The sequence below is a fragment of the Aquarana catesbeiana genome, linkage group LG02, assembly GCF_042186555.1.
Source record: "Aquarana catesbeiana isolate 2022-GZ linkage group LG02, ASM4218655v1, whole genome shotgun sequence".
In the NCBI taxonomy this organism is placed as follows: Eukaryota; Metazoa; Chordata; class Amphibia; order Anura; family Ranidae; genus Aquarana; species Aquarana catesbeiana.
This window is the reverse complement of record NC_133325.1, coordinates 40,587,116-40,604,515: the sequence shown is the minus strand read 5'-3', so window position 1 is coordinate 40,604,515 and position 17,400 is coordinate 40,587,116. Positions and strand designations below refer to the sequence as shown.

At 46.0% G+C, this 17,400-nt stretch overlaps 1 protein-coding gene across 2 annotated transcripts in view; it reads left to right on the top strand.

Moving 5' to 3' along the window:
- The window catches only part of GAB2 (GRB2 associated binding protein 2), a 237,040-nt gene that overhangs the window by 171,035 nt on the left and 48,605 nt on the right, over positions 1–17,400 (top strand). The window lies entirely within an intron of this gene.

The window sequence follows — 17,400 nt, the reverse complement described above, 5'->3', positions numbered from 1 at the left end:
TTCCATTGAGGACATTCTTAAGGATATCACAGCGCTCTTGGTCAAACATTACCGCACCCTCCTGATGAACTTGGGGTTGGACCCTAAGTCATACACAGGTCGTTCTTTCAGGATAGGGGCTGCTTCGGCGGCATCTCACCAGGGGGTTCCCAGTCACATTATCAAGAGGTTAGGTAGGTGGAAGTCGTCATCCTACTCCAGGGATATTCCAGATCCACACGTCTATATGTCCCATGCATTGGCATACTTGGCTGATTAATATGGGATGCAGTTGTTTCAAATAAACCTCCTTTTCATGCTCATCCTACTCTCTTTATTTTTGCCCGCTTTTAGGCATACTGACCACGTGACCACGACACACCCCAGGTCACTTTCCTGCTTTCCTCCATTACAGTTCCTTGATTATCATCAAGAGACTTCGAGTACAAGTAGGAAGGCTAGCCGCAGGCAAGCCTGAATTTGTAGGAGGAGGCTCGCCCTATAAATATCTGACCCATTTCTCCTCTTTCCATTTCTCTCTTCACGTTATCCCACCCACCCATTCCCTTTGTTTTACTTCTTCTTTATTTCCAATTACTTCTTGGGTATGCCCCCTTTTAGGCATACTCACCACGTGACCACGGCACACCCTGGGTCACTTTCCCACTTCCTCCATTACATTTCCTTGATCATCTTCAAGAGACTCTGAGTACAAGTATCATACCATATCATCTTGCAGCAATCAACTTCACATGATTGGAGCCCTGTGCTGTTTATACATGCCGCTTGTGTTGCTACCTCTGTATTGTGTACCATGGCGCATACCTGCGTAATGTTTACAATGGTGCATACCTGTATAATGTGTACCATGGTCCACAGCTCCATAATTTATACTATGGTCCACAGCTCCATAATGTGTACCCTGGTCCTCACCTCCATAATTGTGTACCCTGGTCCTCACCTTCATAATGTGTACCCTGGTTCTCACTCCATAATGTGTACCATGGGCTACTGGTCCATAGTGTATATTATAGTCCGCATCTCTATAATGTGTACCGTGGTCTTCACCTCCATAATGTGTACCATGGTCCTCACCTACATAATGTGTACCATGGTCCTCACCTCCATAATGTGCACCATGGTCCTCACCTTCATAATGTGTACCCTGGTCCAACCTCCATAATGTGTACCATGGTCCACACCTCTATAATGTGTACCATGTGAAAAAGTAACGCACCATCACAGGGTGGCAGCAGAGGCTGCCAAGCTAATATGCAAGGTGCCACAGCCTAAAAAAAATGCAATATATTGTACTAGTAACTGAAGACATGGACTTTTTAGGCACCAAAACTTAATTAAAAAAGTAAAAATGTATTCATAATTGAACCTATATAACAACAACATAAAATACACCACATATAAAAAAAGCAACTTAGACCACCAAATTCAAGGCCCTGTTGTTAGGAATACATCTGAGCACACGATCAACTAGTTATTTGCTTATAGCAGGGTCACTTGATATGTTACAAACAATTGGCCACTGCCCCCACCTCTAACTGGCCTTCACAGCAAGGAGCACATGGAAGGGTGATGCATGTCAAACAAAAATAAAGAAAATTCCCAGCTCAACTTACCAGCCAACTTCAAACCAACCGAATTGTCCTGTCTAACAGCATGCTTTAAAAACGGGTTTCATTTGCACACATTTGCAAATACATGCACAAGCTTCAGAGCCACTTCAAAGCACCCCAGTAGTATCTGCAGTCCTAACTCTTTTTTTTTATTTTTAGAGTTAGGACTGCAGATAATATTGGGGTGTTGTGGGGTGGCTCTGCAGCTTACGCATGTATTTGCAAATGTGTGCAAACTAAACCCCCTTTTTTTAGACAGCAAAGAGCAATTTGTTATAACCATTTCAAAACATGTATACAAGATATATATATTTAATCTTTGTCCCATAACACAAGGTACACTTACAAAAACATAGGCTTTAAGCCTCAAGGCGGATGTGAAGACCAATATACATCGAGCATGATAGGATCTATCACTGGCGGCTGGTGCTCAATATTTTTGGGGGGGAGGCAAACCAACACAACCCCCCCTGGGTTACGGATGGGAAGGTGGCGCTCACCCCCCCCCCCCCCCCCCGGAAGGTGGCGATCAGAGGCCTCCTTACCTTAGGAGGCAGATGCTACTCCTCGCTCTGGGGCCGTTGCTTCTCCTAAGACTCCCTGGCCAATCGGGACTCAGGACCCGCTTCCTGATTGGCCAGAGAATCAGGAGGAGAATCAGGAAGACAATAGCGAATATTAATTCACTATTGTCACACAATTGGGTGGGCGCAGTGCTCTGCGCCCCAAGCCCACCCTTTTTTTAAGCCAATTAGAGCCTCAGGCTATAATCACGTGCTTCAAAAACAAAAAATCCATCGAAATCCATGTGTCCAGCACCCTGCATGTAGATTAGGGGCCGGGCGCATGGATTAAGGGGGTGGAGCCCCTGCGCCCCGTCACCGCCACTGGGTTCTATAAGTAGGTACAGACACATGTTAGTCTCTACCAAGACAAACTATACTTCCCCTGAACACAAAGGAACCATGATTCACTTATGCCGCGTACACATGAGCGGACTTCTCGTCCGCCTGAATTCCGAAGGACTTTTCGACGGAGTTCAGGCGGAGTTTCGACGGAGTTCTGGCGAAACGGACTTGCCTACACACGATCCCACCAAAGTCCGATTGTTTTGAATGTGATGACGTACGACTGGACTAAAATAAGGAAGTTCATAGCCAGTAGCCAATAGCTGCACTTGCGTCGTTTTCGGTCTCTCGGACTAGCATACAGACAAACGTTTTTTTCGATAGGAATCGAGTCTGTCGGAAAGATTTGAAACATATTCTATTTCTAGGTCCGTCAGAATTTTCGACAGAAAAGGTCCGATGAAGGTCCGATGAAGCCCACACACGATCGGAATGTCCAACGGAATTGTTCCGTTGGACCTTTTCTGACGGAAAGTCCGCTTGTGTGTACGCGGCATTACATGTCTAATTCTAGGAGTAGAGTTAGGCACTCACTTTGATGTACAGCCGCATTTCATTAAACACATCAGCGTTTTCAACCAGAAAGATGGCCGCCCCTGACGACGTCGTTGATGACGTCTAGGTGGTCAAACATTCCCATAGACACTAAACCTTGTGGACGGCCTTCCCAGAAGAGTTGAAGCTGTTATAGCTGCAAAGAGTGGGCCAACTCAATATTGAACCCTACAGACTAAGACTGGGATGACATTAAAGCTCATGTACGTGTAAAGGCAGGTGTCACAATACTTTTGGTGATATAGTGTATCTTGTATCGTGCGTTACCATGCTTTGTGTTGCAGTGACACACATAAAATGCACATTTTACAGTGCATGAAGCCAAGTCACAGATGTGACTATGGCCTAATTGTAAAAAGTAAATGAGTACCGGCCCTGATGCCCTAAGCCTCCGATAGGATTCGATGTTTAGAGACTGGTTTTTCTTTTTGTTTTCAGTTTTTTCCTCCAGAAATCCTTCTTTACATAAAGCTTGTAATTTTTGCTTAGCCGCTTATGAAGCCAGACGAATCTGATGTGTAATGCAGCTCTTGAGTTATGTTTAGACACACTTTTCCCTGTAAATCCTGTTTTCCTTCTAATACCTGCTGTCTGGGAAGTCATTGGGACACGCCGTCGCTGACCCAGACGTGGCCCAGTGAGACTTTCTGCTTCCAATTATGAATAAAGATAAATACAAGTATGGTAACAGAGTAGGTCACCTCTTTAAGGCTAGACGGAGGGCGGTGGGATGCGTCCCGTCCTGGAGAAACACAGCGTTGCCTGCAAGAACTCAAAACATGTTAGACATAACAGCTGAGGAGCCAATTACAGCCCACACACACTCCGAGACTCCTCTAGATGGTTTCCTTATTGCAGAACTCCAGAGGAATGATGGTGAGATGTCTCTACTCTGCACTGATCAGCTACTGACTCCTCACCAGACTGTCAATGGCTGCCTAAAGTGTACCGATGAACCACAGAACTCAACACACAGTTGAATGACATATACACTATATGGCCAAGCATTGGTGGACACCTCATATACCTCATGGAAAGGTGAACTGAGCTTCATCGAAGCATTGGTAATCAAAACATTGCTGTTTTCATCCATCTCCTCTGCAAGACCAATGAGTGCCTCTATATCAATTGGGTTTTGGATTTATATACCTCATGGTGAAGTTCAGCGGTCTCCAATCTGCAGATCGTTGGCCAGATGCAGCCCTTTGGTTGGCTTTATCCGGCCTTAAGAATTAACAATATATATACTGTATTTATTGGCGTATAACACTCACTTTTTCACCATGAAAATTGGGTGCAAATAGCGCGTGCGTGTTATACGCCAATACTTCAATTTTAGCTGCCTTGGAGGGGACAGGGAGGGGGGCGGGATGAGCGCCGTCAGATTACATACAGGAGAATCTCCTGTTTACTTGGCAGCCTCTGTAATAGGAAGTCCCGTCTCCTGGGCCGCCATTGGACCACTTTTCTGCCTATCATAAGAGATTCTCACTGTATGTAATCTGTCGGCGCTCATCCCGCCCCCCTCCCTGTCCCTACTAGGCTGCAGATGGGCATCGTTCAGGCTGCACTGATGGCAATGGTGAGGCTGCTGCATTGAAGACAATGGTGAGGCTGCTGCATGGATGGCAATGGTGAGGCTGTATTGATGTGGACTGATGAGGCTGCATTGATGGCAATGGTGAGGCTGCAGATGGGCACTGACCCTTATTTTGCTTCAAAGTCCCTTATTTAAAATTTAAGTTTTTTTTCCTGAAAATTTCCTCTTAAAATGAATGTGCGTGCTATACGCCTGTGCGTGTTATACGCCAATAAATACGGTATATATATATATATATATATATATACATTATCTCACAAAAGTGAGTACACCCCTCACATTTTTGTAAATATTTTACTATACCTTTTCATGTGACAACACTGAAGAAATGACACTTTGCTACAATGTAAAGTAGTGAGTGTACAGCTTGTATAACAGTGTAAATTTGCTGTCCCCTCAAAATAACTCAACACACAGCCATTAATGTCTAAACTGCTGGCAACAAAAGTGAGTACACCCCTAAGTGAAAATGTCCAAATTGGGCCCAAAGTGTCAATATTTTGTGTGGCCACCATTATTTTCCAGCACTGCCTTAACCCTCTTGGGCATGGAGTTCACCAGAGCTTCACAGGTTGCCACTGGAGTCCTCTTCCACTCCTCCATGACGACATCACGGAGCTGGTGAATGTTAGAGACCTTGCGCTCCTCCACCTTCCATTTGAGGAAACCCACAGATGCTCATTACCTTTACCCTCAGCTTCTTTAGCAAGGCAGTGGTCGCCTTAGAGGTGTGTTTGGGGTCGTTATGTTGGAATACTGCCCTGCGGCCCAGTTCAACCTCTGCAGCAATGCTGACAGCACTCATACGTCTATCTCCCAAAGACAACCTCTGGATATGACCCTGAGCACGTTCACTCAACGTCTTTGGTTTCCCATGGCGAGGCCTGTTCTCAGTGGAACCTGTCCTGTTAAACCGCTGTATGGTCTTGGCCACCGTGCTGCAGCTCAGTTTCAGGGTCTTGGCAATCTTCTTATAGCCTAGGCCATCTTTATGTAGAGCAACAATTCTTTTTTTTCAGATCCTCAGAGAGTTCTTTGCCATGAGGTGCCATGTTGAACTTCCAGTGACCAGTATGAGAGAGTGAGAGCGATAACACCAAAGTTAACACACCTGCTCCCCACACACTCCTGAGACCTTGTAACACTAATGAGTCACATGACACCGGGGAGGGAAAATGGCTAATTGGGCCCAATTTGGACATTTTCACTTAGGGGTGTACTCACTTTTGTTGCCAGCGGTTTAGGCATTATTGGCTGTGTGTTGAGTTATTTTGAGGGGACAGCAAATTTACACTGTTATACAAGCTGTACACTCACTACTTTACATTGTAGCAAAGTGTCATTTCTTCATTGTCGTCATATGAAAAGATAGAATAAAATATTTACAAAAATATGAGGGGTGTACTCACTTTTGTGAGATACTGTGTATATATATATTGCCGTTCTTTTACATAGATCTCAACATCACAGATCCTCTAGTATGCCTGATCCTAACCATCAAACCTACTCTGCACACAGCATAACAGTCAGAATATAGTTCTTGTGTTAACTTCCATTTCCCAGACTAATGGCCGCTTCTTCAGGAGAAATACAGACGTAAGAATCTGTAATGTAAAGGACACAACCACAATATGGGTCTAACATCTCCTAATCTATCTGAAATCTTTGGTGACTTTATACTAGACCAGGGGTCTCCAAACCTTCTAAACAAAGGGCCAGTTCACTGTCCTTCAGGCTTTAGGGGGAGGGGGGGGGCAGACTATGGCCAATGAGAGTAGAATATGCCCAGAGGCATCAGTTTACAATGCCTCATCATTGGTTTTATTGGAGGGGTCAGTGGAAGGAATAGTACCCCACCATTAGTATCCGTTGGAGGAATAGTGCCCCATCATTGGTATCACTGGGAGGAATAGTGCCCTATCATTGATGTCAGTGAAAGGGATAGTACCCCATCACTGGTATCAGTGAGAGGAATAGTGCCCTATCATTGGTTTCAGTGGAAGGAATAGATGCCACATTAATGATGTCAGTGGAAGGAATAGTACCCCATGCACGATCCTCCACTGTTCTGGTTCCCCGCTTATGCTCCTGGCTCCTCCCGCCTGCTTACTCTGAGGGCACTCGTGCATGCTTTCTCCTGAGCCACCTGTGTGTGTCCATAAGATACACAGAACGAGGCTTGGCCCCGCCCCCCTCCTCACTGGCTGTGATTGATATGGGGGAGCCAATGGCTCTGGCTACTGTGTCTCAGCCAATGAGGAAGGAGAGGCCCAGGAGAGCCACTGCTCATGTGGACATTGCTGAAATATTAGGGGGGCTGAGTGGGGAGTTGCACACTGAAGGTTTTTTACCTTAATCAATGCATGAAGGTAAAAAACCTTCAGCCTTTACAAACACTTTAGAGTAATGGATAACCCAGCCCCACCTCTATAAAAGGGTGGGCCACCTTGTCATTGTAGGTTGGAGTTGTTAGGGAGAGCTGACTATTCTGTGTAGGGAGGGATAATATTTTTGCTTTTTTTTTTTTTGCCTTTAGCACATGTCCCCCACGACAAAACCTGGCTTCCCATGCCTTCTGTTTGTCGGTAGCTTGCTCATTAGCCCTATAAATGGGCAGAATTGAATAACAAGTTTCGTCCACCATAGACTTCAATGGGGTTTGATGCAAAGTCTGTGAACTTCGGGAAAAAATTTACAGCACATTTAGCAAACCAATCCTAGGCAGATCCATGCCTCCTTGTGCTGGGAATAAAGGTGGACCCTTTCACTTAGCAGTCAGTTTAGCAAAGGACACGCAGTTTCTTTCAATAAAGAAAGGATAAAATGTATTTATTTTTATTTATTTCAGGTACTTATATAGAGCAGTCAATTTATGCAGCGCTTTACATATACATTGTGCGTTCACATCAGTCCCTACCCTCAAGGAGCTTACACTCTAAGGTCCCTAACTCACATTCATACATACACATACTAGGGACAATTTAGACAGGATCCAATTAAGCTACCAGCATGTCTTTGGAAACCGGAGTACCCGGAGGAAACCCACGCAGACACAGGGAGAACATGCAAACTCCAGGCAGGTGGTGTCATGGTTGGGAACCCTTTTTACTGCTAGAATCTACAATAGCGTTTGATAAAATCTTTTCAATGTATATGATTCATGGGGAGGGTATTGTTTTATTGTTTCCCAGCAAAACCGGAGATTAATTTAAAGTGGCTGCCAAGCATGGCGGATAGGAACACAACCCAGTGTTGGCCCCACAGAAAAAGGAAAGATAATACAGGTAATGCTGGACATTAAAGATATGTTCTGTTAGTTTTGGTTGGAGTTCCCCGCTACATCCATCTTGCTCCAAAATGCTTGAATGAGTGACAACAGAGGCAAAACAAGCTATTTACCAGAGAACAAAGTTCCCCCTCATCTTCTATTATTTCCTGTTCCAGTGTCTTGTCAACAAGTTGACAGGATTTAGTCCATTTCCTGGGAAGTGTTCTAAAAATATCAGGCACACTGCTGGAAATGCTTTTGGAAAGGCATGGATAGGAAGTTGTCTCCAACGCACTGACATGGCACTCTGCAAAACCATTCGGAGAATTTACAGTACCATCATATATAGTGAACAGTCACTCACTGGAGGAAGGGGGGTGGCTTTGTTCCAGTGTTAGGGCTGTGGAGGCACGGGTGCAGAGGTCAGGGCTGAGAAGGGGTATAGAGTTCAGATGTACTGTGGAAGAGGGCTTCAGAGCTTAGTTGTTGGGGGGGGGGGGGGGGGGGTGATGAGGGGTTGCAGAGACAAGCTGTGAAAGAAGGGTGCAGGGGTGAGCTATGGAAAGGGGTGAGCTGTGGACAGGGGTGCAGAGCTGAGGTGTGGACTGGGGGGGGTTCACAAGAGAGTTATAGATGGAAGTGCAGTGGTCAGGTACGTACATGGGTGCAGAGGTGAGTTGTGGATGGGAGTTCAGAAATAAGCTTTGGAGAAGGGTGCAGATGTGAGCTTTTTATGGGCAAGAAGAGGTGAATTGTGCACAGTGAAGAGCAGAAGTGAACTCTGGATGGGAGGGATGCAGAGGTGAGCTTGGAATGGTGGAGTGCAGAGGTGAGCTGTGGACTAGGGCAGAGGTGAGCTCAGAAATGAGCTTTGGAGAAGAATGCAGAGGCAAGCTTTTGATAGGCAGGAAGAGGTGAATTGTGGATAGTGGGGGCAGAAGTGAACTCTGGAAGGAAGGTGCAGACGTGAGGTTTGGATGTTGATGTGGAGAGGTGAGCTTGGGATGGTGGGGTGCAGAGGTGAGCTGTGCACTAGGGTTGCAGAGGTGAGCTCTAGACGGGAGTTAAGAAATGAGCTTTGGAGAAGGGTGTAGAGGTGAGTTTTTGATGGGCAGGCAGAGGTGAACTGGGAGAAGAAGTGAACTCTGGATGAGAGGTGCAGAGGTGAGCTTTGAATGGTGGGGTGCAGAGGAGAGCTTTGGATGGTGGAGTGCAGAGGTGAGCTTTGGATGGTGGGCTGCGAAGGTAAGCTTCGGATGGTGGGGTGCAGAGGTGAGCTTCGGATGGTGGGGTGCAGAGGTGAGCTTTGGATGGTGGGGTGCAGAGGTGAGCTTTGGATGGTGGGGTGCAGAGGTGAGCTTCGGATGGTGGGTTGCAGAGGTGAGCTGTGGATGGGAGTACAGAAGTGAGCTTTTGGATAGGCGTGCAAAGGTGAATTGTGAACAGGTGGACAGTGAGGACAGTAAGGAGCAGGAGTGTACTCTGGACGGGAGGTTTGGATGGCGGGTTCAGATGTGACCTGTGGAGGAGGGCTGCAGAGATGAATGATGGGCATTGCTTTTTAGGGGCACTCCTGCACCCATAACCCTGCACCCTGTGCGTAGCTCACTCCTGAAGCCTGCACCCTGTGCAAAATGCACTCCTAAGCCCTGCATTCTGTGTGTGCTCTCCTCAACCCTGAACACGATGCCTAAAGCACTACTTTCTTCTGTGTGTAACTCACCCCTGAACCCTGCACTCTGTGCATAATTCGCTTCTGAACCAGTGGCGGCTCATCCATTAGGGGCGCAGGGGCACCGCCCCTCCAATCCATGCACCAGCCCCTAATTTTCATGCAGGGCGCCGGACTCATGGATTTCAATGTGGTTTTTTTTTAAGCACGTGAATCGAATCAGAGGCTCTAGTTGGCTTCAAAAAGGGTGTCTCGGGGGGCGCTGAGCACTGCGCCCCCGAGCCCACCCACTTGTGTGACATTAGCGAATTAGCTTCTCCGTCCAGCCAATCAGGAAGCGGGTCCTAAGATCCGATTGGCCGTGAGTCTTCGGACCCGCCTCCTGTTCGGCTGGGAGGAGATGCAACGACCCTGGCAGCAACAGCCTCTTCCAGGTGCCCTATCCCAGATTAAGCAGTGCACCATCACCTTGTCCTCCTTTCCGCACCTCTACCACAGCTTAAGGTAAGGCCATCGATCACGCAGGGAGGGGGTTGGCAGTAGTGCAAGTTTATCGCCGCCTATCGGGAACCGGGGGGTGTAGTGCGAGTGGATCGCCGCCTATCGAGAGCCGGGGGGAGGTGTAGTGTGAGTGGATCGCCACCTATCGAGAGCCGGGGGGGGGGTGTAGTGTGATAGGATCGCCGCCTATCGAGAGCTGGAGGGTGTAGGGGGGTGTTAGTGCCAAAATATTGGCCACCAGTCGCCACTGTTCTGATCCCTGCATCCTCTGTGTAATGCAATCCTGAACTCTGCCACCCTGTGCATCACGCACTCCTGGTTTTATTTAACAATGCCCCTTTCATATTCCACTGTGGGATTTGGCCACTCTTACCATTTGACATGTTTTACACTGCTACTCTCTGCTTTTCTTCTAGGACAGGGGTCTCCAAACTTTCTAAACAAAGGGTCACTTTATTGTCCTTGAGACTTTAGGGGAGCCGGACGGTGGCCAGCGGGAGTGGAAATTTCCCTGGCATCGGTGAAAGTAGGCATCACATTTGGTATTAGGTGGAGGAACAGTGCCCCACTGTTGGTGTCAATGGGAGAAATGGTGCTCTATTGTTGGTGTCAATGGGAGAAATGGTGCTCTATTGTTGGTGTCAATGGGAGAAATGGTGCCCCATAGTTGGTGTCAATGGGAGAAATGGTGCCCCATTATTGGTGCCCAATTGTTGGTGTCAATGGGAAAAATTGAGCCCCATGGTTTGTGTCCATTGCAGAAATCATCCCCTTTTGTTGGTGTCAGGTGGCAAAATAATATCTCGTATCAGTGGGAGAAATAGTGCCCCAGGGGCCGGATAAAGGTAAGCAAAGGGCCGCAGTTTGGAGACCACTGTTCTAAGCAGAAGGTGGCATTCTGTGTTGGAGGGTGACCTGGCAACAATTGGAGGTTTGATGCTGCAAAGTGTAAGTCTACTTTTCATGAAAGTTAATGTGGATCTTTTGGTTAAATCTTGATGTCCTCCAGTCAGGAAATGAGGCGGGTTCTATCTGACTTGCTGCAGCTTCTAAAGCACATTGTGAGAAGCCCTCAGTGTGCAGTGAAATCAGAGTAAGCCATTTCAGTCCAGGAGATGAGGAAGACGGAAGGGAAGGTGGAGCTGAGCTATAAGTCTATGCCTTGCCTAGTCATGGTCAGTCTATGGGACATTCCTTCCTCCTAAATATACAGATCCACCCAGCAAGGCAGGAGGTTTTATGAAGATTCCACTTAGAAAGTAAAATGTTTTTATGGTGTTATTTTTCTGTGACAAAGAACATCCGACAATGGAGACGTGCGTATGTCACATTTCTAAATCACGAACATCCCAGCTTTATTTGGATTAATTGAAATCACGCTGCGTCTAACCGTCCTGAACGTTAATGTTTTAATGAAAAACTAAATAGATAAATATGGAGCATCCAGAAACAGCATCTGGTTCCTTTTATATCTCGTTGGTTACAGAGGGACATTGGGGAATTCTGTTTTCTGACTTGTATGGAGAAATAAAAAAACGAAGTAAACTTAAAAAAAAAAAAAAAATTCAAATTTTTATGGTTTGGCAGCTTAAAGCTGAACTCCGTACACAGAGTAAAGCTGAACTCCGTACACAGAGTAAAGCTGAACTCCATACACAGAGTAAAGCTGAACTCCGTACACAGAGTAAAGCTGAACTCCATACACAGAGTAAAGCTGAACTCTGTACACACAGTAAAGCTGAACTCCGTACACATAGTAAAGCTGAACTCCATACACAGAGTAAAGCTGAACTCCGTACACAGAGTAAAACGGAACTCCGTACACAGAGTAAAACGGAACTCCGTACACAGAGTAAAACGGAACTCCGTACACAGAGTAAAGCTGAACTCCATACACACAGTAAAGCTGAACTCCGTACACACAGTAAAGCTGAACTCCATACACACAGTAAAGCTGAACTCCGTACACACAGTAAAGCTGAACTCCGTACACACAGTAAAGCTGAACTCCGTACACACAGTAAAGCTGAACTCCGTACACACAGTAAAGCTGAACTCCTTACATACAGTAAAGCTGAACTCCGTACACACAGTAAAGCTGAACTCCGTACACACAGTAAAGCTGAACTCTGTACACACCGTAAAGCTGAATTTCATATACACAGTACATAAAGCTGAACTTTATATCTGCAGTAAAGCTGAACTCCATACACACTGCTTCAAATGTTCTCATCACTGCAGTCGAAGGAACGATATTTTAATGAAACATTTCGAATGTAAATCTACTAGTGTTTGCCCAGCTTTAAGTGGAAGAAAAAGTCTAACTTCTTAAAATGTTTCGATCCCCCCTCCTCCTACCTAATAAAACATCCGTATACGCATCTATTTTTAATCCACTCTGGTCCGGTCCTGTGATCCTGCAGCTCCAGCTCTCCTGTGCCAGTGAGCAGCTGCTGTAGAGGAGAGGAGGGAGCACCAACAACGGCTAGGCTATGGGATCCTATGGGTGACGTCACCACTCCAAATCTCCCAGCCGTGGTTGAGCGCTCCCTGAGCCGGAGGTGCAGGATCATGTGACTGGACATAGATCGCTTTTATTATTGCCACCTATGTCCCATTGGGGAGGTTTCCCTTCACTTTCTGTCCCATAGCCAAAAAAGTAAAGTGAGGAAATGCCTGGTTGTCACCACTGGGAGATTTTCCCTCTATTCCCATTATGGTGACAACCCAAAATTGGGATTTTCCTTAAGTTCCACTTTTGTTGATAGGGGTCTCTGTAGAGACCTAAAAATGGCTGTCCACCAACGTTTACCATCCAACCTGACAGAACTGGAGAGGATCTGCAAGGAGGAATGGCAGAGGATCCCCAAATCCAGGTGTGAAAAACTTGTTGCATCTTTCCCAAAAAGACTCATGGCTGTATTAGATCAAAAGGGTGCTTCTACTAAATACTGAGCAAAGGGTCTGAATACTTAGGACCATGTGATATTTCAGTTTTTCTTTTTTAATAAATCTGCAAAAATGTCAACAATTCTGTGTTTTTCTGTCAATATGGGGTGCTGTGTGTACATTAATGAGGAAAAAAATGAACTTAAATGATTTTAGCAAATGGCTGCAATATAACAAAGAGTGAAAAATTGAAGGGGGTCTGAATACTTTCCGTCCCCACTGTATATTCTTCTACATATTTTTGGTAAACAAAAATCGCAATAAGCGTATATGGATTGGTTTGCACAAAAGTTATAGCGTCTACAAAATAGGGGATAGATTTATGGCATTTTTATTATTTATTTATTTTTTGCTAGTAATGGCGGCGATTTTTTTAGCAGGACTGCGACATTGCGGCGGACAGATCGGACACTTTTGACACTTTTTTTGGGGACCAGTGACATTTATACAGCGATCAGAGCTAAATATAGCCACTGATTACTGTATAAATGTCACTGGCAGTGAGGGGGTTAACATTGGGGGGGGGCGATCAAGGGGTTAAATGTGTTCCCTAGGGAGGTGTTTTCTAACTGTGGGGGGGGACTGACGAAGTAGAGAGAGATCGCTGTTCCTGATCACTAAGAACAGCTCCCCTGTCAGAACGGGGATCTGCTTGTTTACATACACAGATCCCCGTTCTGGCTCTTTGCGGAGCGATCGCGGGCGGCCAGCTCCGCCATTGCGTCGTGGGCGCCCTATCGCTCTTAAAGCGTTCCGACGTACACCTACGGCGATTCGCGCAGCCGTGCCAACCTGCCGCAGTATAATGACCGCGGCTGGTCGGCGAGCGGTTAATTAATTACTTTTATAGATATTTTTTTTATAATGCATTAGGCACCTTATGGGTATAAACCTTCCAATTCTTTATACATCTATAATGTGTGAACACCCTGGAAGAAGCTCGGATCTCTCCCCATCCTGTGGCACGCTGCACTCCGCTTGCCCTTGAAGGAATTGATTTTCTTTGAATCTCACTGAGTCATGTTCTATACGGAGATCATGTGACACCCTGAGGTCTCCGTGAACCTATTTGGCCCCGTTCTCTTAGCTCTGCTCTAAATCCACACCCGTTCCCATGTTCGGTTTGCCCCGGCTTCCCACGTCCTCCAGGGATTCTGTTACGATCGTTTCAAATATCTTTCTCTTTTTTTTTTTTTTCACTCGTATAAGTAGTTCTATTCAGGATTCAATCCACCCGGGGAGAGCTGTTTATGTTGAAAAGATAATGTATTGTTTTTCTTGGACAAAAGCGCCAAATACGGAGGAAATTATGGAAATTCTGCGCAACACCAGCTTAGGGAGGGAAGATCACGATGTATGGGAACCGTGGATTCATTTTTATTTATTTTTTTTTGCTCATGTAAAGTGGATGTGAACAATAACTGAATGACTTTTAGTTTGTATTTTTTTTAATTAACCTCTTGCTTACCGGGCACTTAAACCCCCCCTTCCTGCCCAGACCAATTTTTAGCTTTCAGCGCTGGCGCACTTTGAATGACAATTGCGCGGTCATACAACACTGTACCCAAATGAAATTTTTATCAGTTTTTTCACACAAATGGAGCTTTCTTTTGGTGGTATGTAATCACAGCTGGGATTTTTATTTTTTGCTAAACAAAAAAAGATGGAAAATTTTGAAAAAAAAAAAAAAATCATGTTTCATAGAGGGGCGCAGGAGGTGGGAGCAGGGGGAGGGACTTTTCATTTTCGGTGTGTAGGCTATAACAGCTTCAACTCTTCTGGGAAGGTTTGGCCATTTTTCCAGAAAGGCATTTGTGAGGTCAGGCACTGATGTTGAACGAGAAGGCTTAAATTCATCCCAAAGGTGTTCTATCGGGTTGAGGTCAGGACTCTGCGCAGGCCAGTCAAATTCCTCCACCCCAAACTCGCTCATCTATGTCTTTATGGACCTTGCTTTGTGCACTGGTGGGCAGTCATGTTGGAACAGGAAGGGACCATCACCAAACTGTTCCCACAAAGCTGGAAGCACGAAATTGTCCAAAATATCTTGGTATGCTAACGCCTTAAGAGTTCCCTACACTGGAACTAAAGGGCCAAGCCCAACCCCTGAAAAACAACCCCACACCATAATCCCCCCTCCACCAAATGATTTGGACCAGTGCACAAAGCAAGGTCCATGAAGACATGGATGAGCGAGTTTGGGTTGGAGGAACTTGACTGGCCTGCACAGAGTTCTGACCTCAACCCGATAGAACACCTTTGGCATGAATTGGAGCGGAGACTGTGAGCCAGGCCTTCTCGTCCAACATCATTGCCTGACCTCACAAATGCATTTTCGGAAAGAATGATCAAACATTCCCATAGACACACTCCTAAACCTTGTGGACAGGCTTCCCTGAAGAGTTGAAGCTGTTATAGCTGCAAAGGGTGGGCCAACTCAATATTGCCTTAAGTGTTTCCTTCACTGGAACTAAGGGGCCAAGCCCAACCCCTGAAAAACAACCCCACACCATAATCCCCCCTCCACCAAATGATTTGACAAGTAAAAAGGCACAATGCTCAGATACTTCAATAGTACTCATGTTGGGTCCATAATAGTCCAAAAGGCAAGTATCAGGGGAGAAAGATTAGATGAGTCTGTCAGGGCTGCCACCAAAGGAGACCAGAAGCAAATTCCGGTAGAGCTAGAAGAGAAACAAGGAGAGGGGCGCCTCTGAGTATATATCAAAAACACTTTATTATAAAAGCAATATCCATTCACATGGAAGTAAATGACGCTGGGTACACCTCTGGGATGAGCAGGTGGGACTACAGGTAGCAGAGAGTCCTTTTCTATCTGGCAGGAAGCAGCACGTCAGATCCCAGGGACGATGAGGGCAGTGAGTCGTCAGATCCTACAGAATAGCACCGATGCAGCTTCAGAACTCCCGTCTGGTCACCGCAAAGATGGAGGAAGGCCGTGCGGTATAGGAGCCAAAACGAGGCTTGGATAGCAAGGGGCGTGGCACAGGATAGTGACGTCACTATAGTGCAACGCGTTTCAGAGTGTGCGTGCTACGAGTGGTCCGGTAGCCGCGCTCCTTTGTCAAGGATGCTTGGCTCGTCCACTCGTAGCACGCATGCTCGTCAACGCAATATGATAGTGTCATGTTATTTGTAGCCCTCTAACATTCCTCAGTGCTCTCCGCAGATATCAAATCTTTCACATCAGTCTGTGCCCCAAAGAAAATGACATATCAATCATTTATGAACCTGACTGTGTTTGTCCTGGCCAAGTTGTACGTTGAAAAGTCAAATCTGGTACAAACATGGCGGAGGGATGGTTGTGGAGGAATGCAGGACCCGGTTATTTGGTAGAAAAGAAGGGAATGCGATCATCCGATCAATATCCTTGTCGAATTACTGCTGTATATATTTCATCTAGAGAACGCCTGACCCTTCTGGTTCTGGGTGACGGGCCCTGTTAGGAAAGAATGTGCTTTCACCTTTGGTTCACATGGTGGTTGACACACAATAGGCTTCATCTTGATGCTTTAGTGTCCGTCTAGTCAGCTTTTAAGGGATGGACTTTTTAGGGCACTGCGGAGCCCCATGGGGAGAGAATGATGAATCATCAATGTGGTGGCTGTCCTGGGGGAGTTGGTGGATTTAACACCCTTTGACATTGAGTGCATATATAGAGGAATATGGTCAATAATTAATGGTCGGCAAGTGTCCTCCTCACTCCATCATGGATTATATCATGACATTGCATGCTTTTTATAGCAAGAGGAACCAGAGTCTGCAGATGTATTGAAAAAATCTTCACGGACAGTGCTAGCTTTTGATTATCATTGATGGCTGTTTAAAGCGATATTAGATTCAAAAACATAAATGCAAAATCATATTGCAGCTTACTAACCCTTAGATGGGCAACGGGGCCGCTTAAAAGAAAGAGATGAAACCTGGTTCTTTGTGATCTCTCACCAGATGTCACCTGGGCCTTAATGATCTTTGCTGGATGATGAGACCTGGGCTTCACCAACCTTTCACAGATGACACTTGGGCATACCCCTGAATCGTCCTGAATCCCGCAGGACTGTACCAGTATTTCAACAACATTCTGGAACCTCATGGATCTGGGACATGTCAAGGAGCTGAGTTCTGGAACTCTTGTTCTGACACACAGCTCTAGGTTTATGCTCTCACTGTCTGGCTGAGTTATCTCCTGTCTGACAGAAGGTGAATAATGCCGCGTACACACGATCGGACATTCCGACAACAAAATCCTGGACTTATTTCCTGAAGGATGTTGGCTCAAACTTGTCTTGCATACACACGGTCGCACAAATGTTGTC